The sequence below is a fragment of the Pocillopora damicornis genome, chromosome 2, assembly GCF_964200805.1.
Source record: "Pocillopora damicornis chromosome 2, jaPocDami1.2, whole genome shotgun sequence".
Lineage (NCBI taxonomy): Eukaryota > Metazoa > Cnidaria > Anthozoa > Scleractinia > Pocilloporidae > Pocillopora > Pocillopora damicornis.
In genome coordinates, this window is record NC_142671.1 from 25908138 (window position 1) to 25934956 (window position 26819).

Sequence of the window (26819 nt, forward strand, 5' to 3'; positions counted from 1 at the left end):
ATAACAACCGCTGACCAATCGCTGACCAACCGCTGACCAACCGCTGACCAACCACTGACCAACTCGTTTTCTTTATTTTGCCGTGAGTTAATTTTGTTTTGCTGTAAGTGAATTTTGTTTTGCCGTGACAGTTGTGGGCCACCGTCGGACAAGAAATACATTTTTAAGCAAAAAACTCGATAAATAAACCATAAAAAAACCTAATATGACATGTAACTTGTGTTAGGGACGGAAGCACATGTAGCTCAACAGAAATAGAGGTGAGAATACTTTTAATGATTGATTCATTACATCTACAGCACAAATGTTCAGCAATATTTCTCTCCTTTCCTTTCCTATACCTCGCTTCCTTTTCTTAGTTTGAATCTGAAAATGAATATTTATAGAGTATACAGTTGTATTTACTTTTTCTACTTATCTATCTTGTTTGATAATTAGCCTCTACCAAAGAAATTTATCAGGTTGTCAACACATGTCACCATTGGATTGCTTCAGAAGTTCTTAGCTTGGAAACTACACTTGGGCTCTGAAAACATGGTGAGAAGAGTTCTGTATTAAGACATCAGAATTTTATTTGTTGCTAAACTGCTGGTATTTACTACTAGTACAGATAACAATGAAGACAAAACAGACTATAATTTTACTTGTACATGTAGTTGAAATGGTACTGAATATACTAACCTGGCAGGAATAAATGCAACTTTGTAATTTTTCCTTTCAGGTGGGCATCCTTTATGATAAAACAGAAATGGGAAGGGATCTTACACTGAAGTACATCAGTGATAATCTCTGTCCTCCGAAGGTAATTGCTGGTCTGATTCTCCAATATCATCTATAAAACAAAGCGGGTCAAACAGCCATGCATAGGTACATGTACCTGACGATACCATCCCCATTACTGCAGTAATAAAGAGGGTCTGCTTGGGTACTTATAAGGGATTACCCCTCAATACCCATTCTCCTGTACTTCCTTATAATTGCTGATCTTGTTGCTAGTTCTTAAGTTTCTTATAACATTTTCCTGTTTTAGGAACACTCCGCGCCGTTGATTCTACATCACAGAGCTATGGATGTAAGCTTTTTCAAGATGACCAACTGGATGGTCAACTCAAAATTGATTGCTGTTTAGTGTTTTAGTAACGTTCTAGTAATACATGTTTTGTAAAGCTTAATAACACTCCTGAGGAGTGACGATGTTCATACTTCATGAAATTTGAAAAAGTTTAAAAAGTCCGATGTGCTATATATAACATCTATAACAGCTTGTGTTTCGCTGTATCGATCACGGTTCAGTGTATTAAGTATTTATTCGTGATGAGTTCAGTCAGGTTCATAGGAAAACAAATGAGGAAGAAACTAAGCAAGATTATTGTAGCTGCATTTATACTGAATTTATGGAAAATCTCTTATTAAAAGAAAATTTGTCTTTTATCTTTCGCTTAAGGTTGAGCGACAGTATAACAGCAATAATGTCCCGTGTTTAATATGAAAAATATGATAAGGAAACAAGTCATTTCAATGATCCTCATTTGTCCTCTCGCTTCCCCCGATTCCGCATTAGTGATGTAACCTAATTAGGTTTTGCGTTTAGTTGATTGTGGTTTTAATTGAATCATTCCTAAGGTTACAGTATCTTTTTCATTGTTGAAGTCACCCTGTCTACTGTCGAGCCTGATAAATGGCTAACGCTCGAAACGTCAGCTTTAAAAACTCTTTACGGTGGCCAATTCACATTATCAACTCAATTGATTAAACCAAATTATCCTATGAGCTACTCGTAGAATAATCTTCTTAAACGAAAAGAACCAAAAGATAGATTAGCTAAGAGCACAGGAAGCGACCGAACAAGCCCCCTGACCCGTCCCTCTCAGCTAGTTACCTCTCGCATTGCTGTGGTTTCTCTTCGCACTTAACGAGAGTTCGCCCAGTTTTCTTCCTATGATCCTCAAGCAACAACCCAAGTAGAAGCCTCCGGAATTTCTTATTCCTCTCAATACCTCAGGAGATAACGAGTTCTGTTTTTATCACAAACTGAGTACAGGTGTATCATGTAAGTTGTGCTTGGGTGCTGCCCATGGTCTATCAGAGTACAATCGCACGACTTGCGTCATACAAAACATGATGACCCTGCTTTATCCGATGAGCCATATATATGGATAATATATAATACACATTTTCCACTATATATACACTTTTCCGTGGCTTTGTTTACTCATGAATCACAGGCGAGGTCGAATTGGGATGAGAACATGTTCGAGACACTTGCACTGTAATTCGTTCCAGGTGCTCTCGCTCACTGAAGACGGGCAGAGCGCGAAAAATTGAAGAATCGAGGTAGTCTTTACTTGAGAAGACAAAGGCTAGTTTTTGTAACTACATTCTTAACTGGAAAGATTCTCGGTAAAATAAAATTGAATCTAGCCACCATTTGACTCTTCTACACCCTATATTCCTTCCTGATATATTATTACCTCTGTTTTTTCTTTTCTCACCAAACTATTCTATTGTCTCATTCCAGAAGATCGTTTTAATATCGTTAGAACACTTCGACAAGGGGCAGACAAGTGAACAATTGACAGGTTGAAATACAAAAGCAGTTAATGACACACTTTTTTCACAAAGTGAATACTTACAACATTTGATAGATAATTTTCGCGGTTTTATCGAACACCAATGCATAATTTATAGTGTTTCCACAATCGTTACACTTAAAGAAAATATCTCTACACTAAGAGAGAAGATTGTTTCTCTCATTTACACATTTGAACGCAGTTTCAAACTGAGGAACATCTAACTGTCAAATCAGACTTCGTTCTGTGCGCCAACGTTATCACTTTATTGAAAGACACGTCTCAAACAAGTCTATGATTTACACGCGCCGCTTATTCCGTTGTCTAAATGACGCTCTTAATTTGTTAAAAAATATATATTTCCAAACAAGTAAACAAGTACTATTCCAAAAGACTTCACGACACGCCTATTTACAGCTTAAAACACTAGCTCATGAACATGCACAAGCATGATCATTTAAATAACAATTACCGATACATCGGTGAAAGCTTGCACTGACTACTATAAGATAGGATACGTAGGCCTATATCGACAATTCATACCTCTCTACCTCGTAATATCTCTAACTTAATTCTCGTGCAAAATAAGACGCGGTAATAACATCATTGACACACTCGGCTGCACCTCGTGTGCCATTTCTTTTGTTATTTGGGTAGTTTAATGTTATCAACTGAGTTGAAAACGTAAATTGGCCACCGTAAAGAGTTTAAAGGTTGAAGTTTCGAGCATTAGCCCTTCGTCTGAGCGACTGGCGAAGGGCTAACGCTCGAAACGTCAGCCTTTAAACTCTTTACGGTGGCCGATTTACGTTTCCAACTCAGTCGATAACACTGAATTACCCCATTATACTCTCCAACCGACGCAGTACCACAATTTCTTAAGAAACTAACCCCCTTTATTTCTTTGTCTTTTGTTCTTACCACACTTTGACGTCATTTTTGATCTATTACTGCAGAAACGCAAGCAAATAGATCTATTTGTTAAAGACAGCGAATAGCGAAACCAATCAGATTGCAACACCTATGTTATATCGCTAGTAGATTGCTACTGACAGGTATTATTCCCAGGTTCAGATTGAGACCTATGCTATATGGAACAACTCTGAATAAAACTATTAAGTTCTCACGCGAACTAAAAATAATTTCGCATGACCTTCATCATCGCCCGACATGCTTGTTCAAATGAGGAATTAGAACAAAATCCTGGTTACGTTAACTGATCCACTGTGTAGCAAGCCTGTTTATACTTCAGTTTAACCCTTCGATGCCCTTCCACAGGTGTATGGGAAACTGTATCGGAGAAAGGTTTCCAGTTTTCCACCTCCGGCAGTCAACCGTGTGCTTACTGTGTATAGCGGTAGCATAATTCAAACACTTCTTTCATTTTGAGGCTTTTCAGGCGTAGGAGGCTTCAGGTGCGGAGTAGGTACAAATACCGCAGTTTTTGTTATATCTATCCACTCTTTCTTTGCGGGCTTAGGCCGCTCTTCTCGCCACAAAGACTTGGATGACCGCAGAGTTCGCTCTTTTTGCGTTTCGCCTGGACCTCAGAAAGAAAGAATTTCCGAGATTTTGAAACAGATTTATTTAACATTAAATCAAATTGGATATCAACATGAATTCAAGAAAAATCTGGAACGGAATTGGTCAAAAATCACACCAGCCTTTAGTTGTTTGTTCGAAATTTACAATGGGGTTTTATCGACCAAGGGAAAACGTTAGTAATTATAGATCAAGAAAGTGTTGCTGTTGAATTAAATTCAAACTTAAAGCAGCAGCTGTAAAGTCAATTGTTCTTGGCCGCTCTCGACAACATATGAACGCTTCTTTAAGGTGCATCTAGACGTAGATCCTATGTTTCCACATGCAAAAACTAGAGCGGCGGAAGGTAGTAGAGGGTTTTTAGACTGGTTAATTAATAAATTTTCATTCTACTGGAGGCAGTTTCTGCAGCCAGAAGTGGCGACTTAACATCTATTATTTCACCTCTGGTTTCAAATTAAAACGATTAACTCGACTGAGGGTCATGGACATTCTCTTATGGTGTTTCGAACTCGCTGACCACCGTGCTTTCGTGTCCACCCAGTTGGGCTAAAGAGTTCTACGGACTATCTGCATCGAAGAGCCTTAAAATACAGGTTTTCCCGTCGGAATGATTGATTACTCGTTTTACTTCAAGCTGAAGTTCAACATCCTTTGCAGCTGTGGATAGAGGGTTGCAGATAATCGGTGTGGATAATAGCTTAAACCGTTTTAAATAGTTCAAGCTATTATTTGCGTAACAAAGATTTTAATTTACCTTGATTTTTCAAACAAATAGTAAACAAACTGCTCAAGGCCAGTTTTACGAATGAACGACAGCCGAATTCCCTGGAACATGAAGATTGCTCGGGATGACAGAGCCGTAAAACTCGGTTGCAGTGACTGATGTGGCCTTCACCACTCAACGCACTCGAAGGGCATTCGATGTAATTTCTGAGGCTTGCTTCACTAGCGATCTCCGAGCTAGCCACGTTGGACCTCCGCATGTTCGCAGTCGCTCTGACACCGTCATGATTAGTATGAATTATAACAGTTATGCCACTTTGGCTATACTTTTTATCAATCCTGTTTTGTTCTGTTTTGTTCTTGAACTCGAACTTTATATACTATACGAGTGTTAGCTGTGTTTGAATTTTATTACCATTCGTAAGCTTGCAATCTAAATGAGCGTGAAAACCTTCAAAACTCGGACTGTCCATTTCGTTTTCTCTTGGAGGGTTTTCGTATCTGCTCATGTTATGATAACGTCAATTACGGCGCCTGTCATGTTTATAAACCTTTGTTTGGTTGTTCTGTTGCTACTTGCCGGCTCGCTTGTTTCGAAATTTCACTTTCAATTAACAAAAAAAAGCTAGAGAAAAGTCCCCGGAAAAGTAGGACATAGTCCATTTGGCAGATGGCGTGACAGCTTTAGCTCAGCTCTATGATCTATATTCTCATAGAGCACGCTCTTTCGACCACAGCGCGCGTTATATCCGAACTTTATTGTAAAAGAGAATGGGATACTTGTCCGCACAAATTTCCAGTCTTAAAACTGATAAAGCGGACGTTTTGTGGCTATTTCAAGGCTGTGATGTTGTTATGGTAACCTAGTGATCACGATGGAAATATCATCCCTAATCTCTTCTTCTCTGTAAAGAATTCATTAGGGGGTGGGGGTGGGAGGAGATGTGATTTCTGTGACAAAACACATACACACAACAGATAAGCTGTGGGTATTTTAGTTCATTTAAGTATATTGAACGTATCTGATATTACTGTTGTTGGGATTAACTTTTATCAATAAAAGTGAAAGCTATTTACTCAATCAAAATTAGAAAGAAACCAGACTTTAGTATCATGTTAAATGCACAGCTTTATTGTTAATTTACTCTTAAAGGGGCTGATAAACACTCATTTATCAAAGATATCAATTTTGACTATCCCTAAATCAGAACCTTTTTCTTCGAAAATGCTATCACTACAGCAATGCATAAACAGCCAAGACTCTTAGTCATTACGCTTTTCGTCTTTTGTCTTTATTTTTACACCCACTTGTACAAAGCGCTGTTTATGTTGTACTTCTGATTGCGGTAGTTTGCCACTGCCAGATAAGTGTTACCTTTGTACTCAAATGATGTCATATCCCGAGCTCCATGAGTGGAAATCTCTTGATACTTGACGAACTTTGCTCCAAAGGCCAGGTATACAGCTGACTGTGCGTTGTATTTCTGGCTGCTGTCGTAGTAATTGGCCAAACCCAAGTAGGTATGACCGCTGATCTCGAATGGACACCATGCAAAGGCTCCACGAGTAGGAATGGACTGGAAAAGAACGAACCTAGTACCATCCCATTTATAAATAAACTAGTCAATGTTGTAGGAACTTCCAGAGTAGTGGCAGGCAAAAGGGAGGAATGTGTGACCTTTGATATTAATAGACTTCACGTCAAATGCCCCGTGAGTTTGAAGAGACTGTAGTTTGACAAGGTGTCCTCCTGACCATTTGAAGACAGCGGACTGAACAGAATACTTCTGTTGAGAGTTGTAATAGTTGGCGAAAGCGATGTTAGTGACATTGTTTATTTCAAATGCCGTACATCCCTTGGCAATTTCAGTTGCTATCTCCTGGAACTTGTTGAACTTGACGCCATTCCATTTGTAGATGACTGATTTTGTTGAGTGGGTACTTCCATCGTGATAATTTGCCACTGTGAGATATATTTGTCTCTATTTAATGTGAAGAACTTGAAGTTTGCAGCTCCTTTTGTTGGTAATTTCTGAAATACCACAAACTGCTGTCCATTCCACTGAAAGAGTACAGAGGCAAGTTGGTTAGTACCATCCCAATGAGAAGCCACAGCAACGAAATGTTTATCAGCGATAGAAAAGTACTCAACGCCATATGCACCTCTAGTTTGCAGGGTTTGGTACAGTGTGAATTTTTCAGTCGGTTCATCCATCTTGTAAACCACGGAGCTTGTCTTGTATTTGTAATTATCTTCATGATAGTTGGCAAAGGTTAGGAACAGACTTCCACTAATGGTAAAATTTTGAACAGCTGCAGCTCCTCTGGTTGGCAAGTCTTGAACTTTCTCGAAGAAGTGGAGACCAGTGAAACATTCTTTGATGAAAACAAAACAAAGGGTTAACAGAGTTTACCTCTCATTCGTTGTTTCTGGTTATTCGTCTTTTAAAGGCAGCTCAAAAGGGTTTCGTTGTTTTCAATCACCATATTTTAACGTACCGAAGCTTCAACAGTTTCCTTTTTTTCGGAAGATTTCTATAAGACATGCGAAACTGTTGTTAAACAATTGTTTAACACTAATGTTACCGAAGCAACATTCCATCCTCTAGGACAACTTCCTTTTTTCACTTTATTTTCCTGTAACTCGAAAACAAGCCCAATGACTTTAATTCTCTATCACTATTTTGCAATCAGCAAATCAGAACACGAATTTGTTTTCAGAGTTATATAGAAAATAGAACGACTTGGCCCAACCGATTTTTTTTGCTTCATTTAGGGGGCTTTAAATCGCATGTAAAGATTTTTATAGCAGAAAGATGAATATTGATACACTGTTCTGATTACAATTCAATGATAAAATTTGAGGGTCGTCGAACCCCTCTTTTAGCCGCAGGCACATTAAGCTCCAATAAAGGGTGTTTCTAAAATTCCGTATTCTTGCCAGTTAGTGTCATAAAAATGAATACATGATTATTAAGAGATCAGTGGATATTTGGTTTTTTTTTTTTTATGCCATTCTCAAGAGATCACATGACCAACTGAGGTAAAATACATCCATCAAAGAAGATGGGTCGAGCGTCTTTGAATTGGCTAAAGATGTCTCAAAAAGTCGAACTCATTGCATTGTGCAAGCTATTATTTCCCAGGTTTTGTTCCACCGGACTAATTTTATCCTTTCCCCTTCATCGGCCGATTTTATGCACAATATTGTTAAAATTTGCTTTGGAAAATGTAGAGGGGCTGAACATCTCCGATAAATTGGAAATCTGTGTTTAATCAGTTCATTTCTGCGAATAGAGGGATTGGCTGATCTTAACATAACTGACACACAATGGGCGCTCTTATTGGTCAAAAATCTATCGTCTATTATGCCTCTATTATGTTTAAAACAGAGGCAACAAACAGGATTTTCACTCAAGAGTTTGTTAAGAATCCTATTTTCATTGGAACGAAAACCACTTACAAAGTATATGTCTACCCGAGACTTATGGCAATCATGTTTCCTGTCCGCGATTTCAGCTTTCATTTAGAAGGCGTTTTTAACGCTTTTTGTAAATTATGACGAGAATTCCTTGAAAGCTTTAATTTAAGCAGAGGCAATAGAAAAAAAATTGATTGGCCAAAAACAGTATAGCACGAATAAAAAAAGTAGCTAGTGTCAGAAAATATAGTTAGAACTGTTTCTTGGGCTTACAACTTTCAGAAACTTTTCGTACAGATTATCACATTACTATCATACGTCCAAATTGAAGTATTCTTCAACAAAACATAGTTTGTACCTTCATCTTTTTACTAAACTTAAACTTAAAAGGGGTGTTTTACTGTGCACTAAGAAACATTTATCATTAAAATAAATCAAGCAAAACGCGTGTTCCAACCAACTACGCCTTCAGCTTGCACTTAAATTGAAAAAAAGGCGTTTTACTGCGCACTTAAACATCAACATTGAAGAAATGAGTTGTTTAAGATTGCATGTGGCTAGTGATATATCACAATTTCTATAGCATTGAAAAGAACTGGAGGTTACACAATGATGCTGGAAGGGAGTGTTGTACAAGATTTGTCTCACTTACAAAGTAGATGTGCAGATAAAACCTACTTAAATATTTCTGCAAGGAAAAGCCTTGTTTTCAATAACATGCCGGTTAGACCATTGTGAAATTATTTTGAGATGTTTATCATCTTTTGTAGTGTCACGGCAAGAACGGAAAAAGATATATCTTCGGATCTATTGGGCATAATTCGCTGATTCAAACGATAAAATACTCCCCCTTCCAAGAAAAAGAGGTTTTCTCGAAGTTTCCATGATGCGTCGATTACACCATATGATATATTTCTGTAGAGAAAAGCTTTTTTTTCAATGCACCAACCTGAAATCATTGTGAGATGTCTATAGTATTCCGGAATAAAGAATAAGTAGCACAGTGAACATCGGGTAAAAATTGGATTAAGATCGGAATTCTATTGTTACCATCACTCACTCACTCACTCACTCCCTCACTCACTCACTCACTCACTCACTCACTCACTCATTTCGACGACATGTGTGGTCTTGCCTCCTATAGAAGACAGTAGCCATGAAAACAAGTGAAAAATTATTGCTATCAACTTTACAACACTCTCTTTCCCCGGAGGATGACGAGGAGTTCTGCAAAGAATCATTAAAAATCTTGTAATCATTATCGTTTCATGCTTGTGTATGCCTAAGGACATCACACAATAACTGCAAAAAAGCATAAATAATAATAATAATAATAATAACAATAGTAATAAAACAAAAAGCAGCAAATTACTTGTGATAATATGTTATTACTTAAGAAGTACACAAGGACTGTTACACTTTTAATTGATGATTTTCTATCCATTAAATCTTTCCATACCAGGTCATCACATGTTCCCGGCATTCCTTTCTGTCCTTTTAGTCCCAGTGATCCTTTCTGTCCAACAGATCCTTTCTCGCTCTCGATGAAAAAGCAAGCTAATAAAAAAGGTTTTATGGGATGGACTTGAAGGGGAGAACATGTTTTGCTATTTGTTATTAAACATCTTTGAGAAGTTAACGTTTTTCAAGTTTACCTTATAAGCTGTGTTGGACGAAATAATTTTCTATATACATCTATCAAAACTTTCTTTTGAAAGATGCCCTTGCCCAAATAATTGGCAACAGTTGAAGTGTCAGTCAGATCAAAGCCAAAGAAAAATTAGCCAGAAAATCACTTAACTTTTTGCAGTTAATAGTACAAAGATTATCACCTCTTTAAATTATATATGCTAAAAATAAATTTTTCATACCTTGATGCCAGCATTTTCATTCACACCATACGTGCCTGATTCACCTTTCTCTCCCTGGATGAGTTAAAAGGAATGGAAATAATCTCCCGTAACCACGACAACTGTTTGATTGATGTTCTATGAGTACACGACTAACAAGAAGAGGTACGTCATATACAGCTCAACGCAATTGTATTCTTTAAATTCGTTTCAATGTCATTTTTTAAATAATGGTTACATTTTAATTTTAAAGATATATAACCTTTGCTCCAATTGTCCCATCGCGTCCATCTCGTCCTATGTTGAAAATATTGGCGATCAGTACAAAATGTGAAAACGCCGAAAAATGAAAACAGCAACAAAAGTCACGTCTTAAACAATTACATCTTCTACGTGATCCTTTTTTGTTTCAAATTTGTAAATGGTTTCACATGTTATACCTTAGTTTCTCAAAAAATGTATTATTTACACTAATTTTCAGTCATTCAACTCGTTGTAATGTTAACTTGATACAAATAATCATCACGTTAATAGGTTTGGGTTTTTGTTTTCTCCCTAAACTCCTATAAAAGACCAGTCAGTGAGTCAGCCCGAGGATTTTGGTAACGTCACGATTAAATGTTCTCTTTTGAATAAATAACTACATCACCGTTTATTCCATCGCGTCCGTCTTTTCCTGCATAAAGAAAGCAAATTAATTTTCTTATGTTAGAAAGGTAAATAAACAGTTTATTTTTATCGCGAAAAGTTATTCATTTTTAAGTCAATAACTCGATGAATGAACCATAAAGTAACTTTCGCACACTCACCGTTTTGTCCCGAAATTAACAGAAACTGAACATCAGTGAAGAAACTCGAATTTCTTTCTTTCTCGCCCATATGAGCTGATGTCAATAGATAAATGCGTTTTACAAGTATTAAAGTATTTTTTCTATTATTCTTAGGTAATTATAAATGTACTGAACAAGGTGCGATTATTGGTCGAAGTTTTACCCACCATCTTTACAGTATGCAGCTTGTGAAGCACAGCAGTTTGATTTTGTCACTGTTCCATGACTCTGTCGAGAGATTTTTAGTAAAAACGAACAGTGGACTTATAAGTTATAAAATCGAGGGGATGTTTGGAGAGTTACACGCTCGAACATAACACAAAATTCTCACTTTCACTCGAATTCTGATTCGACTACAATAACTTCAAGCCTAGTTATCGATTTGGTTACCTGATTAGCAGATTTGTTCTGTGATTTTGCGAAGGAACTAAACAAAAAGGCAAGAGCCAACACAAAGAATAAGCGAAATATTCTCCCTCTCAGCGCCCTCCGATATGAAATGGCAGACGAATCAGTCAACATACAGGGAACAACTTTCCAACTCTGTTTATTTTACCCCACAACAGGAAAATTCAGGGTGTTTAAGGGCTTGTGTTGTGAGTAGTGTTTACAATGCACAATTGTAGTTTATAGATTATGATATGCTAACTGACCGACTACGATGAACTTCTTATGTCTCCTTAAAACATCGTTATCTTGTAGAGTGGTCTGGTATGGAGAATTTAGACCCTTTCAGTGAAGACGAGTTGCTTGGTCTTTAAGTAAATTCTCACTAATAACTGTTGTTAAAAAGAAATATTAATGTTTTGTTCTGTGGAAGGAAAGGTTTCCATAGCAAGAATTCAGCTCGCTTTACATCATTTTAAGGAATTTTTCAAAAATGATGGTTGATATGAATGCTGTGAGTTGAAAGGAAATTCTCGTTTGCTTTTACTGAGTAGAAACAAGCAACTTCATTCAATATAAAACACGGTTGAAAGTAGAATATAATAAAGATAGTAAATTGTAGTGGATTTAGAAAATAAGTGTGCACCTTTTTGTTAAAACCGTTCTCGTGTAGCTTAATGTGATTGTAACGTCGTCATTTAATGCAGCAAGTTTGGAAGGAAAAAAAAAGCGGTTGACCGCAACCGTAGATGAGAACACTGTACCCCAACTATTAAAAGCGACTGACGAGACTTAGTTTATCTAATTATCATATTAACTAACAAATATTATCAGTCGCATAATAATAAAGTTTCCTTTAAATAAAACAATTTTCCCAATAGAGCAGTGTTTATGAGACAAACCTTTTTTTTAAAGAGTTTTACTTTATTTCTTGCCTCCTTAGCCTGGTTTATTAAAAAGATGACGTGTAATTCATTATGAGGTAACCTTGTTGATATTGAATGCTATATGCGTATTTTTCTGTGTTTATCCCGTGTAGCGCTATGCTGACGTGTCCAGCTGATCAGAAATAGAAATTGCTTATAGTGATATTTGAAGAGGGTGATGTTGGCGTTGAATCAAAATGTAAACATTTCACAGATTTGGTTCTTCAGAACCATAATAGAATCGATATTTTCGCTAGGTTCTAGCGAAACGGAGGGCATTTCGCAAGATTTTCAAATAATTGCCCACTTACCTCGAATAAACATTCCCTTTTTAACTGACCAATATTTTTTTACCCATTAACCGCTTCGGCACTGTAGCTATTTTTAAATAAGTTGGCAAAAATCCACAGTCAAGAAACCTATTTTGTCATCATTTTAAGAGATACGCTTTCCTGATCTTAAGTGTGGTAATCTATTTTGAGAGTAAACTAGTTTGTGATCAAACACAATTGTGAACACGAGATCAACATGCAACTTCGGTTTTTTCGGAGAAAATATCTTTTTTTGTTATTTGTTCTTTTATAATTTCGTCACAGAAAAGATATTCTAGCTGATTTGACTCTATCCTCAAGTACAGGCCTTCTTTTTGGTGAGTGAGAGCTCAGCGTTTCTTCCTGAAAAATTTGACCGTCGCTTTACAATTATTAGACAAAGGAAGGTTACGCAATCGTGCCGACTTTGTTGGCGGAGAACTAATTTGTGTAACAAATAATTCAATTTTACATTATGTGTATCCCTGATGGATGCTTTGAAAAGCACAAGTAAACATTGTTTGGTTTACTTGGTCTAGATAGACCAGCGGCGGATATTCAGAAGACTGATTGATAGTTTGTTCACAATGAGAAGTAACATTTATGAGTTGTGTCCTTTGGATGTGAAGGAGATGAAGAAGAGGTATGAATGTCTGTCATATGTAAGTTTCTCAATCAATAAATCAATCATTTTTGTTTTAAAATATCTATTTAAAAGAAAACCAGAAATATCATAGTGCCAAACAACTTATATTAAAAAATAAAAATTGAACGGACATCTCTAACCACTTAGTAAACAAGAAATGAACTTTCGACAATTGCAAATACTTTCGACTATAAATTTCTAATGATGTCTATATCATCATCGATAACTTACACTCGATCTACTTGTTTCCTGGAGGAATAACTCGGAGAAATAATTTGGAAAATATAAAACATGAATTACAATGGAAAAAAGAGCATTCAAAACATAAAATTATTATTCTATTGTAGGAGTTTTGCTGTCTCAGCTCGAGAGCAGGGCGGCTTGACAATATAACGATGCCTTTTAAATATACACAAGAAACATGGAACATTTAGAACCATACTGTTTTAGAAGAAGAACGAGAGAGCCTTCCCTTTGTTGCTTTATTTCATAACAGTCTTATCCAGAGCCAAACTGTGATTGAATATTGTCGAAGTGAAAATCGATGGAGATCACTTATAAGTCTGTGTAGTTTACTAGAGAGAGGAACTCGTGAAACGATTCAAAATCATTTTGTTTTTGCCCACTTTCCTTATTTGATAATTATACTTTAACTATACACTAATTCTAAAACCTTCTTCAGTAAATTTATGGAATAGGTTCTCTTGGTGAATCATGGATCCTTCCGCTCAGCCTTTTCCTCTGTTTACTTGAATTGTTTGCAGAAAATTACCAAATCAATGTTTCCTCCGGTCGTTAATTATAAATAACTCAACTGTGATTCTCAGTATATAAACATTTGCAGTTTCTGAGTGAATAAAAGGAGAAAAAAAAGGTTAGCGTTTCGAGGAATGCCATAATTTGGTGCGACTTGTATCTAAACTGAAATGACAATGTTACAAATGTGGCGGCGAAACGACGACGAAATAAGTCATTTCAAATCATTTTGTTTTGCGATAGTTTGATTATAATACGAAAATTATAGGCGTATTCTGTCCTGTGCTGGGTATCCTGTGTGAAAAGCAAAAGTGACAAGTTAGAATCGAAGGCGAGGCGTGGTTACAACTTAAGCCTATCGTCTTTTTTCCTCCCTTTTGTTTGTCTTTCATAAGTGCCAAGTCCTTATTTGACAGAAGGGCATAAGAAGTTAGATCGCAAAATAGAAGTGAAACGTCTTCCCTGTTTTTTCTAAAAGAGTAAAAGGAAGGATTGAGAGAAAAGTAGAAGGCGGGTGTAACGAATACTATAATATGCCCAAATAGAGGCTTGGTACTACGTTGATCACGAAAGGATGCCAAGCGAGGGATGCACGAGTAGGGATGGATTGGAAAATAGCGAACTTGGTACCATCTCATTTGTAGATAAACGAATCGACTTCACGTCATATGCCGCGTGAGTTTGGAGAGACTGTAGCTTGACAAAGTGTACCCCTGACTATTTGAAGACAGAGGAATGAACAGTATGCTTCTGACGATAGTCGTAATAGTTGGCGAAAGTGATGTAAGTGACATTGTTCATTTCAAATGCCGTACATCCCATAGCACCTTCAGCTGCTATTTCCCGGAACTTGTTGAACTTGACACCATTCCATTTGTAGATGGCTGACTTTGTTGAGTAGGTACTTCCATCATAATAGTTTGCCACTGTGGGGTATTTTTCCCTATTTGATGTAAAGAACTTGATGTGTGAAACTCCTTTTGTTGGTAATTTCTGAAATACCACAAACCGCAAGGCACATTTAGTTGCTATTTTGTGGAACTTAATGAACTTGACGCCATTTGTAGATGACTGATTTTTTTAAGTAGGTACTTCCATCATGGTAGTTTATTTGATAAAAAGAATTTCACGAGTGAAGTAATCATTGATTAGCCACAGCAAGGAAATGTTTATCAGCGATAGAAAAGTACTCAACGCCATATGCACCTCCATATGCACCTCCAGTTTGCAGGGTCTTGTACAAAGTGAGTTTTTCAGTCGATTCATCCATGTTATAAATCATGAAGTTTGTCTTGTATTTGTGGACATCTCCATAATAGTACCCAAACGTGAGGAACAGACTTCTATTAAAGGTAAAATGTTGAAAAGCTGCAGCTTCTCTGGTTGGCAAGTCTTGAACTTTCTCGAAGAATTGGAGACCAGTAGAACATTTTCTGACGAAAGAAAAACAAATAGTTAACGTAATTTACTTTTAATGTACTGTTGCTTGTTAAAATCCCCTCTTAAAAGGTTTCACCATTGTTTTGATGTATCTTACCTGAGACAGTTTTCTTTTCGTTTCAAGGGAACTGGCCTCACAAAAGCTTAAATGTTTCCCAAGTTCTCTTATAAAACAATTTAGGTCATAGCAACTCTACAGTTTCTGAAAAAGGCCTCTGGCCTTTTGTGTTAGGTGCCTGTTACTAAAAAAATGTTACTGTTCATCGTAATTTTTGATCACCGTATTGTAGTATATAGTTTGCAATCTTATGAAAGAAATCTGAAGATTCAGTTTTAAGCCAGCTCAATTTTTTTTTCGCTTCGTATAATGGGTGCTCACCATGGCATGTATTGGAGAATTTCTTAAACATAGCAGAAAGACGAATGTCGATATAATGATTGTAATTTAAGGGTAAAATATAGGGGTCAGAGAAACCTGTTTTACAGCTACAGGCACACGAACCTAAATCTAGGGTGTGTTTTTGAAGGGCCGTGAAGTTGGTACGTTAACCTACAATGTTACGAAAATTGAATATCATTAAATGTTTGGAAAATAGTTGGTTATTTTCAAGGGAACACATGATATAGTGCGCTAAAATTAATCCATCAAAGAAGTGGTGTTGAGACACTTAAGAGTGAATTTTAGAGTTTCATCGTGCTGTACCTATTTCATTTTGTAGATATTGTTTCCCAAGCTCTGATCATGCTGCGCTCATCAGTAAAACTTGATGTCTAAACTGTTCCATTTGCTTTTGATGAAAACTCAGTCTTGTGATAATTAAAAATTCCGGCAGGCTTATGATCAATGTATCGAGATAAAGGTAGTTCTTAGGATTTCCTCCATATTTGTTCCCCCAATTGCAGTTTATTGGCAGTCAATTTTCTACATTTCCGCCTGGAAACTTTAATACTAACGACAAACTCCCCCCTCCCCCCCGTTCCCCCTAGAAACCTTGCGATTCCCTCAAAATCCCCCCAACCTGGTGAGAAATAATGACTGTTTCGTACCAATTTCATTTGTGAAGGAATTTACTTTGAAAAATTTGTTTTCCATCTTTATCGAATATTTAGTTTGAATGAAAAAAACTACATTGCAATTTATTTCTTGCCTAAAAAAGAGTTCTGCTGTTAGGTAGATAGATAAACAGTTGACTTTGATATTGAAAAGAAAAAACTTTTTCATTCAAAAATCGATAAGTAAACCATCTTTGTCCATCTTTTTCTTCTTTTCATGTATTCAACAAAGAAAGATTTTTGTTGCGAGTTTTACTCCCCATCTTTAAAGTATCGAGCTTGTAGGGCACAGCAGTTTGGTTTTGTTGCTGCTCACTGACTCTGTAGAAAGTGTTTTCAGTACAAGCGAAAAGTGTTAGAAACGCTAGGAAAATATGGGAAATTACACGATCGAGCTTAACTTAAGTCTCAAACTTTCACTGAAATTCCGATGCAGAAGCAATCTATTTAAACCAGGTTACCATTTTCATGACCTGGTTAGTATATTTGTTCTGTGATTTTGCAAGGCAAGAGCCAACGGAACATTTTCACTCTCAGCGCCCTTCGATATGAAATAGTAGACGAATCAGTCACCATAAAGAAAACAAATTTCAATCTCTGTTTACTTTGCCTCAGAACAGGAAAATTCAGGATGTTCAACAGCTTCTTTTGTCAATAGTGTTTATAATGCACAATGAGAATGTGTAGTTCATGGATTATGATATGCCAACTGACCGACTACGATGAACTTCCTCTCAAAACATCTTTAGCTTTGTAACGATAGGATTTTTAGTTATCGAGTTCTTTCATGCTTGCGCTTAAAAAAATACAATATTCAACGTAGAAAGCTCAGTTCAGCAAAGCGTAAACGCTACCAGTTCTCCTTCAGTCACCCGTAAACAGTTGTTATTAGTGTTAAACTGTAACAGCCACCTGTCATGTCCTTTTGTGTAACTGTTATCCACCGGAACTCTTTAGAGTAATTAATGTTGTAAAAGGCGAAATTCCTACTTAGCCAATAGTGTAGTAGATTACATGATTCTTTAGATTATTCATGGAATTACGTTATCCATGTACGTTAGGCTTAAATAGGACTGTTCTGTAAAGCTTAAAAGAAAAAAAAAAAAGGAGAGAAGTGAGGAGAAGAGAAGAGAGAGAAGAACGGGGTTGAACCAGCCCTGGCCAGGTCCGTTCTGGTCAAAATTGTAGTAGAGCTTGCAGAATAAATCTACGTTGGAGCCAACCCTGTCGTTGTTAGTCATTCTCTCAAGGATAGTCAGCAACCGTAATAGATTCCGGTTACCTTCCCGCAGCCAGCGAGTGCCCCCAAGGAAAGTCTTTACCCAGAAGAGTTTTTAAGAGTTGTCCCCGTCCGTCCGTTCATTTGTGAAGGCAAAACCCTGTTTTCACAGCTTGTGCAGTGATCTGGAGAGGAAAACTTCCCTATTTTCAGAACGTGTCAGTATTTGAACCTTTCGCAATAAGCGTTTCCCTTTTTTTCTTGGAATCTTAGCCTCGTTAGTTCAAAAGACGATTTGTAATTCATTATAGAGTAATCTTGTCGGTATTGGATGCGACACCTTTCTAAAGCAAAATGAACCTGTTTTACAGCGTAGCAATTCAAGTTGTAATGAAAATGGAAATCGTTTTGAAAATATAATTCTCCTTATAATATGTGGCAAACGGCATAGGCTTGAAAAAACATTGAAAAGTAGGGTATCTTTGGGAAGAAATCATTACTTATCGCTGATAGGGTGACACGTTAAAATAAATACATTACTCCGTCTAAGATCCACCCAAGCTGATCAAACGACTCCAATCACTGTTCCATTATCCTGTATTGATCCCTTGTAGCGCTATATGGTGACGTGTCTAGATGATCAGAAATACACATTGCTTATTGTCTATCAACTCTCCTTTCACTCGGTTTAATAGAGACTTTCCAATTGAACTTATAGACAATGGGCTCATAAATTTTAGAGCCGGGATTGTATTTTAATGCAACATAAAATCAAGGATGGACAAAGTTATCGCGGGCAAAAGAGAATGATCAAGGTCCGTTTCCCTGATGTCACACAACAAAAAATCTTTCAGAAATGATCACTTACAGTGATGTTCTGAGGGGGATATGTTCGTTTTAGGTCTAAGTATCTATAGTAACAGAACTGTTTGATATTTGCAAGAAAGGTGCAGCAATACCGATGAGAAAGACTTCGCACCTAGCCTCGTCCTCGTACCGTAATTTCGGTACCAGATCAATGACTCACGACAACTCGGAAGAGGACGAAAATTCTAAACGCTGAGTAAGCACGAAATGAACTTCCAACGACTGCGAATGTTTTCGAATATAAATTTATAATTACGTTTTTATCATCACGGATAGTTACACTCAACCTAGTTCTTTACTGAAGGAATGACTCGAAGAAATCATTTAGCAATTTTAAAATTTAAATAATCATCATAACAGCAAAGGAGCATTTATATTATAAAATTATTTGCTTGATTACAGGAGTTTTCCTGCCTTAGCTCAAAAACGGCGCTCAGGAACAGAACGATGCTTCTTTTAAAAACAGCGGGAATTTTCTTATCTACAACTTCATTTGAACTCTTCTAAGCTCCTACAAGAACTGAGCTAACACAAGGTACTCGGGTGACGGTTGTTAGTTAGCTTACATTTGAATTACATGCTGATGATCTTTGCGCGAAGCTAGCACAACGAATTGCCGCGTTACGGAAGATGGGGCGTTCACTTGCTCTTCAATAAAGGAAACATGCTGTATGCAATTCTGTATGCCTCGACCGTGTGACCATCTCGCTTTGTAAATGATATCCAAGAGTTATTATCCGACTACCATAACTGTCTGTATTTTGACGAGTACCATAAAAAAATACTAACTTCTTACTAACTTTCTACATATAAACCCACACACAACCCACAATTCCTCCAATCGCTCTGACGAAGGGCTAACGCTCGAAACGTCAGCTTTTTTACCCTTTACGGTGGCCAATTTACGTTTTCAACTCAGTTGTTAACACTAAATTACCTGGTATACTCTCCCACCGACGCAGCACCACAGTTTCTTTAGAAACTTACCCCCTCTATTCATTTGTCATTTATTTTCTACGACCACTAACTCTTGAAAAATTCCATTAAAAATCATTAAAAATTAAAAAAAATTAAATTAATTAAAATTAAAAAAATCAATCCATTAAAAATGGTTGTTTTTTGTTGTATTTTTTGGAGGTATTTGCTTGCTTGTTTGATTAAAGAAACCCCATTTTCCATATGCAAACCTCGTGGTAGGGCTAGACCTTGAACTTAAGCACTGTACCATCATAATAGCCACAGAGAATGAATGATGTACGAATTAAAACCAATTCAACTCTTACTCTTACTTAACTTTATTATTTTCAAAGGTGAAAGAAATGACAGTAAAGGGAGGTTTAATTGCAGTTTACTGACATCAACGAATTGCAACTAGAGAGACATCGGTGATCATTTGCCCGTAACAAGGATCCTTTGGCAGTGACTCGGAATGAGTGGCAAGTTAAAGATACAACTTAAAAGTTATGTCAAATTTGTTTATGTTACATGAAAGACGTCCTATAAATAGGTATTGAATGACTTTTAATGAGTTTCAACCTGTGCTTATCAACTCGAAAAGCTAAACAACACTCTGTGCTAAGACTGAGGCAGACTCATCAGATAGAAGTGTGTTGGACAAAGGCCCATCCCTATTCAAGACTAAGTGATGATCATTCTTACAAAAAATTGAATTAACACAAGGGCATCTAAAACAAAAGCGCACCCTCACGTGTCAGTTAAGTTGTATTGTAGCACTGCTTGAACGTCTCCCAAGTTCTTGTTAACGAACCGGTAGTTTAAAAATGATAGCTTTTTCAAAGGTTTAAATTTTTAAAGACTGTCTCTAAAATGAAGGGGCTTACGACGAACGTGGACTTAAGACTCTATATTTCACTCCAAGCTTTAAATGATTCTATAAGTTAATGATGGATGTTTCTTTACATACCACTTGAAGTAATTTTTGAGCCTTACAATGAAGCAGTCTTTCGAGTTTGTTTATCAGTTGTCTTCTTTTCAGTGGCGTGTATTATATATTTGCTTTTTTCTATCTTAAAGTTTGCGCGTTTGGTTCAAATTCAGTGCCTTCAAGTCAAACATCCCATTTTTAACTGGTGTAAATTCCGGCTTCTAAATTTCAAACTGAATAAGAATGAATTCGAAATATCTTTAAACAGGGAGCCTGTTTACGAATTTCTACCCAAAGAGCCTTCTGAATAGAAAACGAAACTGTTTACAACACGTCAGTCTGGTCAGTTGAGATGAACTTTTCAAATCCGAATTTTTCCAATTTTATGCATATTTACACCACTTATACCCCTTTATCGCCTATTTCGCTGAGTCGTTAGTCCGCGAGTGATTACTGGTCGTTGAAAAAAGGTCTTTTCGGTATATGATACATACTTTACACAAGTTTTATATTTCCAATCGTGGTATTTAATCGGACTAACTGCCGTCTCGTCCGCGAGTGATTTACTGAAGAAAAAAAAAGGGTTTACAAAGGAAATAATTTAATGCAGTGAATCTAAGTTTGTTCTACGTTCACTTTTAGTATTGCAGACTAAATTGGTGTCCTCTTTAGTTAAAGTAGGTTGTGAAGTGTTTTTCTGCTTGAGGGAGTAGCAGTCGCCTATTTCGCTGAGTCGTTCGTCTGCGAGTGATTACTGGTCGTTGAAGAAAGGGTCTTTTCGGTATATGATACACACTTTACACAAGTTTTATATTTCCAATCGTGGTATTTAATCGGACTAACTGCCGTCTAACAAAGCGTTCGCAACTGTACAATTGAGCCAATAAGCGATTACAAACACCAAACACTAAAGCATGTGTTAAAGAGCTTATTTACTTTTGCAATTTTGTATCCGCTGGATTTAGTTGATTAGTTAAGTTTTTCAAAATTGTCTTCCCCTAGCAATGATTATTTCGACATTCATTTTGCGACGCAGCCATGACACTTTCGTGTTACTGTTTCTTCTCGATATGATGGCGTTTTACAACCCAATTTTTAATCACACAATATTCACAGGTAGTGCTGGTACCGTGCTACCTGTTCGCAAAGCATGAAAGGACCGGGATATTACCACTTTCCATCGGCAGCGTTTTCCTCGCTCGAATAATATCTACATGTGGACAAAATTCGATCTAACATCTCTGCTAACATAGGTAACCCGGAAAACTGATAAGAAATGTTTTAAAAGAGTGTATTTTGAAGCTAAGTTTTCTTTGTGGAACTTGGGAAAGTCTTCTTCTTGATAAACTACCTGCCTCGTTGATGCTATTTTTAAGAGTTTCACAGAATTACAAAATCCAAAAACAAAAAAAAGATATGTAACATAAAGGAGTTTGAGTCGCTAGCAGCTACGCAACTCAAGAGAACCAGTCGCTTTGATCTCCACTGTTAGGAGAACAAAAAAAAACGAACAATTATTTAAACAAATATTTTCTGGTTATTCTAAAAATTCATGAAAGAACTACCAACACCGCCATTAGGGTTAGAAAGACTGTTACCGTACAAGATTACATATATCGGACAACCGTGACTCTTGTATCATGTAATAGTTTTGCAGGTAGCTCGTTAAGATTAAAAGTTACGTACCCTCTTCCCCTCTCTCAGTTGTTTTAGTCTGTATTCGAGCTAAGTGGCCCATTAAGATAAAGCTTATCCCCATTTCCATAGCATTAAGCGACTAGGAGTGTTATTACTCCCCCCCCCCCCCCCCCTTGAATGAGATACCAGTTCATCTGAATGTAACCTCTCTGAATGCTAACCTCGGTGAAGAAAGGCACTGTGAAAACTAAGTGTGTTGCCTAAGACCAGGCCAGGTCTCGAACCCACACTCCTCGACCGGCGAATTAACCAATAGGCTACCGCAGTCACCTTGGATTGAACTAATAATCTATTTCTAATCCGTAATGGCTTAATAAACATATACTCAGGCCGTCCGTCCTTTGAACTGTTTCAAACCACCAAGATTACTACCACCAGGTACGGTCTTATAGGCTACTCTAGTTGGTTCTTGACGTTTTTTTTGTTTTTGTTTTTCGAAAATTGTAGCTTAAACTGAAAATAAAATAAATAAACAGCCAACTCTTGGAAAAAGTGACGCAAAAACTTCGACTTGTGCCCGAAGACTTAGACTTCGTCTTTGCCTCGGATGAACGAAAATAATGCTTTTCGGAAAACATTTCTATGTAGATTAATTCAACGGAGCTTTTTGTTTCACGACATGAAGTGTGTAACACTAAAGGTGTAATTTATGTGTAAGGTCGAAACACCACTTTGTTAGCACATGACTTCAAGTCCTCTGTTATTTTCCTTTTACGTTGTTTTAATTTTCCAATTTTGCATAATGTATTTGAACCAGTATTTAAAGTTAAAAATTAATCGTTTGCAGCAGTTTTTTCCGTTAGTTTTGTTTTGTTTCACTCGTGAAAGCATAAGTTCATTCGTAAATCACATTTGAAGTCGCATCCAGTGTAATTAAAGTAACCCAGCAACAAATGCACCTGTTATTCGACAATTCCATTTTTCTCTCTCTCTCTTGCTGTGCTGTATTTTGAAGTTTTGTTTGTAAATTTATGTTTTGGTTTAACCGCTTGAATAATTAACCGTTAAACAGAGTCACCGCCAGGGCAGCAGATCAAATAAAGCGCGCATAAATTTTACTTGCTGGAGGTCCCTTCGAGTAGAATATATTTTGACTGTGCGTGAGGAATAGCAGAGACCAGTATCGAATTTTACTTTGGGAGGCTGAATAAATTGACTAATGGAAAGGGTGATTTTATCTGAAATATGGAGAGGGTTTCGAGATAATTTTTTTTTATGATATTTGAGGATTTTATATTGTGTTTAAACAATTTCATGAACTCACTCCACATATTTGACTTCGTTTTATTCCAACAATGGTAGGCTCAAAGGTCATTCTTTCGGAGTACTGTCTAAAGGCCTCAGGTAACACATTGAAACAGACACAGGGTACTTCGAACGCCTCTTTGCGCCTTTTTTCGCTCTAGAAACTGTCCTAAGTGTACACTAAGCAGAGCAAATACAGTGGATAGTCGTTTGAGTGAGAGCAGTTCAATTTCGAGGTCTGATCATTCGGATTTTGAGCCCTCGATGAAATGTGAAAATAATGATAGGGCTCATACGCCTGTTTTTTTAAATCAGGCTTGGCGATTTGAACCGCCAGAACGACCGAAAATAGAGCGGGAGAGTCGGGCAAACATTTTTATCTTAGAAATCTTAAAAATAGTGTATGTATCTTGAAAACTTTAAAAGTCGACAGTCAAAGTAGATAGAGGAGTTCTTAGTAGAGTAGAGTAGGTCTCTGGGAAACTTTCCTGTTTACGTACCTTTGGTGTCTTCAAATACACTCTCTCCCTTGATCTCTGTAATGAGTCGACGTGAAGAGAAACGTTTTTCTTTTAAAGAATAAAGAGTACCTTAATTTAGAAGTCATAGTTATTGCAAGTAGGCGGCTGATAGAATAAAAGGTGCAATTGTGAAAACAAAACTTCACCAGTTCGTGGCCCTCTGTGAGTGAGTTTTGCTGGTAATCCCCCTGAGCTGTGCACTTTTCAGTCTCCAAGTTGTCCAAAATGTGCTATGAATTGATATCTGAAAAAAATTATACATGAATTCGACGGAAATCTAAATCGGTTGATTTGGGCAGGAATCCGTGTTTTAATTTGGTGTAACTTGACCGTAAAGTGATAACCTCTTTTACAAAACGGTCCACATAACATTCTGGTAATAACTGAAGTACAGTCTAACCTTTCTATAACGGCCGCCTTGAACAGAGAAAATTGGCCATTGTAGAGATGTGGCCTTTTAGAGGAAGGTAATGCAGGTAGGGAATTCCTCTTTCCAAAAACGCTTTTTCTGGCACACGAATCCGTACCATTAGGAAAAAAAATTAAAAAAAAAAGAAACAAGAAAGATCAAGCTAGGTAGTATAGAACTCTGTGAACACTTTGTGAAGTACAAATACGTAACGTATTTAAGAATTTATCTTTCAACTAGACACAATATGATGCTCCAAAACAAACAGCAACAAAGAACGTGTACTAAACGAAAGAAGTAATATACAGCGAGTCTTTCAGTCTGTTCTACGTTCACTTTTATTATCGCAGACTACATCGGTTTTCTTTTCAGTTGAATTAATTTGTGAAATTCCGTCTGCTTGTTGGAATAGTCATCTATTTCGCTGCATCGTTCGTCCGCGAGTCGAGTCGTAACTGGTTGTTGTAGAAAGGGTTTTTTTGACTCGTGTTACGCGCTCTACACAGGTATTAGATGCCTAATCAGACTAACAGTCTACAAAATTGTTCGTAATTGTACGAATCTCACCAATTTGTCGTTCAGCGATGTCAAATATCAAATGATAAGACATTTTAAGAAGCAGGTTTATTTTCATCCGTTGCTTTTAGTTCTTCAGTTAAGTTATCCAAAAATTTTATTCTCAGGAATAATTTATCGCTAACTGAACTTTGTGATGCAGCTATGACATCGCCGAGTTTCTTTTCGATATGATAGCGTCTTACAACCTTATTTTCATCTCACAATGTTCACAGGTACTGCTGATACTGTTTTACCTGTATAAAGAAATTTACGATGTTTATGCTTCACCAGTTATTCTTGTTAAACTGTTGTATTCTTTACCAATTCCTGTGGTAGTTTAATCATATAAAGTTACTGAGACCTTTCCTTTATTTGTGTCAGTATCTAACCAGATCCAGAACGAATTTTCCTTCCTTATTTTAGGCCTTTGTTATTACGTTATCAGTGACGATGTACCACTTAGATAATGAGAAGACTTTTAACGGTATAGTCAGCGTTCGTCGCGGCCTGCTTCTCCTCTCAACTTCTCTTGTCAGTTTGAAATTACCACTCAAACTTTCTTCTTTAGACATGTAGTTTTAGTATCTTTCCTTTTTGTGCTGGTTTGGGGTAAAAATCGTTAATAGGCGCCATATACAAGAAGACAACAAAGAGAAAAAAATAGTAATCAACTAAGAGGCTGCGAGCTAATGACCTCAGAAAATAAAGTGGAAGGTAAGAATGGAAGGAGTGAATTTTTATAAGTAATTGTATGGGCTGAGTAAAAATTTAGACAAATATCATTTGCGTTTTCAGAAGTAGAGGAAATTACCCGAGTCGTGCAGGATTATTAAAGATATGTATCCTTAAGTTTACGAGGAAACGTGCGATCTCTTGTTTACAATGTAAAGGGCAAAATTTCCTTTCACTAAGAAGGTAAAGAACGCATGCTGTTGCTCTAATTCGCAGGAAGCCATTTCAGTTTCCAGTTAGTGTCAATTCACTGTAAAACGCACGAATCAGCTGAATGAAATTTTAATTTTGTACCACGACGCTAAAGCAATGAAACCAGCCCTGCTAAAAAAATTCGCCGTCAATGAAATTTTACAGAGAGAGTTACAACTATGCTTGCATGTAGTGCCACTGGTGAAAAGCTCAGGCCGTTGGTTATCGGAAAGGCGCAGAAACCTCGTTGTTTTAAAAACATAAAGCTTGAGCAATTACCAGTAACTTAAATTGGCGACTGTCAGCTCTCGAACGTAACCTTGAAGTTTCTTCCAGCAGAGACAACATCCCATTAACAGTCACTTGATCGAGGGATTCTCCGTGCCTTTAAGGCACGATACAAGAAACATATACTACGATCGCTTTTACGCAAGATCGAAAGGGCTGAAAGTGTTTCTGAACTCTTTAAGAAATAAGTTTACTAGAGGTTATCAACTGGATAGCCAAGGCATGGTCTGAAACAGCACCATCGACACTTATAAAGTGTTTCAAAACCACTGGCTTTCCTGTGACAGACGAAGAAGAAGATGACTACGAAGATGAAGACGACATTCTACTGTCGCTTCTTGCTCAACAGTTGAGAGTCGATCAGTCGTTCTTGCAAAACGTTGACATTGAACCGCCAACAGAAGAAAACGCTGGGAACTGGGAAAGAGACCTGATATCAAGCTTTGTTGAACCGATAGCTGAAGAGTCGAACAAACAGTTTGTCCATGATGATGAGGAGAAACATTAACATTTAATATAACCAATAACAAAATCAACTCAACTTTAAAACTAAAGAGAAAACTTGATTGATGTTTGGAATTGATTGCTGTGATGTAAAAATGAGATCTCAAGTTTTTCACAAATGTCTTCATGATCAAATCCTAAGTCTCTCTTGGTCATCAAGTTTTAATCATGACATTTTAGCTCTAGCTTGTCTTCTTTTAAAGCAAACTTTTGCAGCGCAAGAAACATATTAGACAAATTTCG

The 26819-nt window shown here is 37.0% G+C and overlaps 1 long non-coding RNA gene and 2 pseudogenes across 2 annotated transcripts; 1 reads left to right on the forward strand and 2 right to left on the reverse strand.

Annotated features, from left to right (window-relative positions):
• Window positions 1-113: 113 nt before the first annotated feature.
• On the forward strand, window positions 114-1426 carry LOC149050503 (uncharacterized). The gene is made up of 4 exons (XR_016184173.1): window positions 114-260; window positions 439-537; window positions 722-802; window positions 1031-1426. It is a non-coding gene; the product is annotated as an uncharacterized LOC149050503 (long non-coding RNA).
• Window positions 1427-5949: 4523 nt separating this feature from the next.
• On the reverse strand, window positions 5950-9757 carry LOC149050504 (uncharacterized; annotated as a pseudogene). Its single transcript, XR_016184174.1, has 4 exons — window positions 9719-9757; window positions 9453-9486; window positions 8717-8725; window positions 5950-7214 (listed from the first exon to the last, which is right to left on the reverse strand). The product of XR_016184174.1 is annotated as an uncharacterized LOC149050504 (transcript).
• A 3938-nt stretch (window positions 9758-13695) lies between these two features.
• On the reverse strand, window positions 13696-16498 carry LOC149050505 (uncharacterized; annotated as a pseudogene).
• Window positions 16499-26819: the final 10321 nt, after the last annotated feature.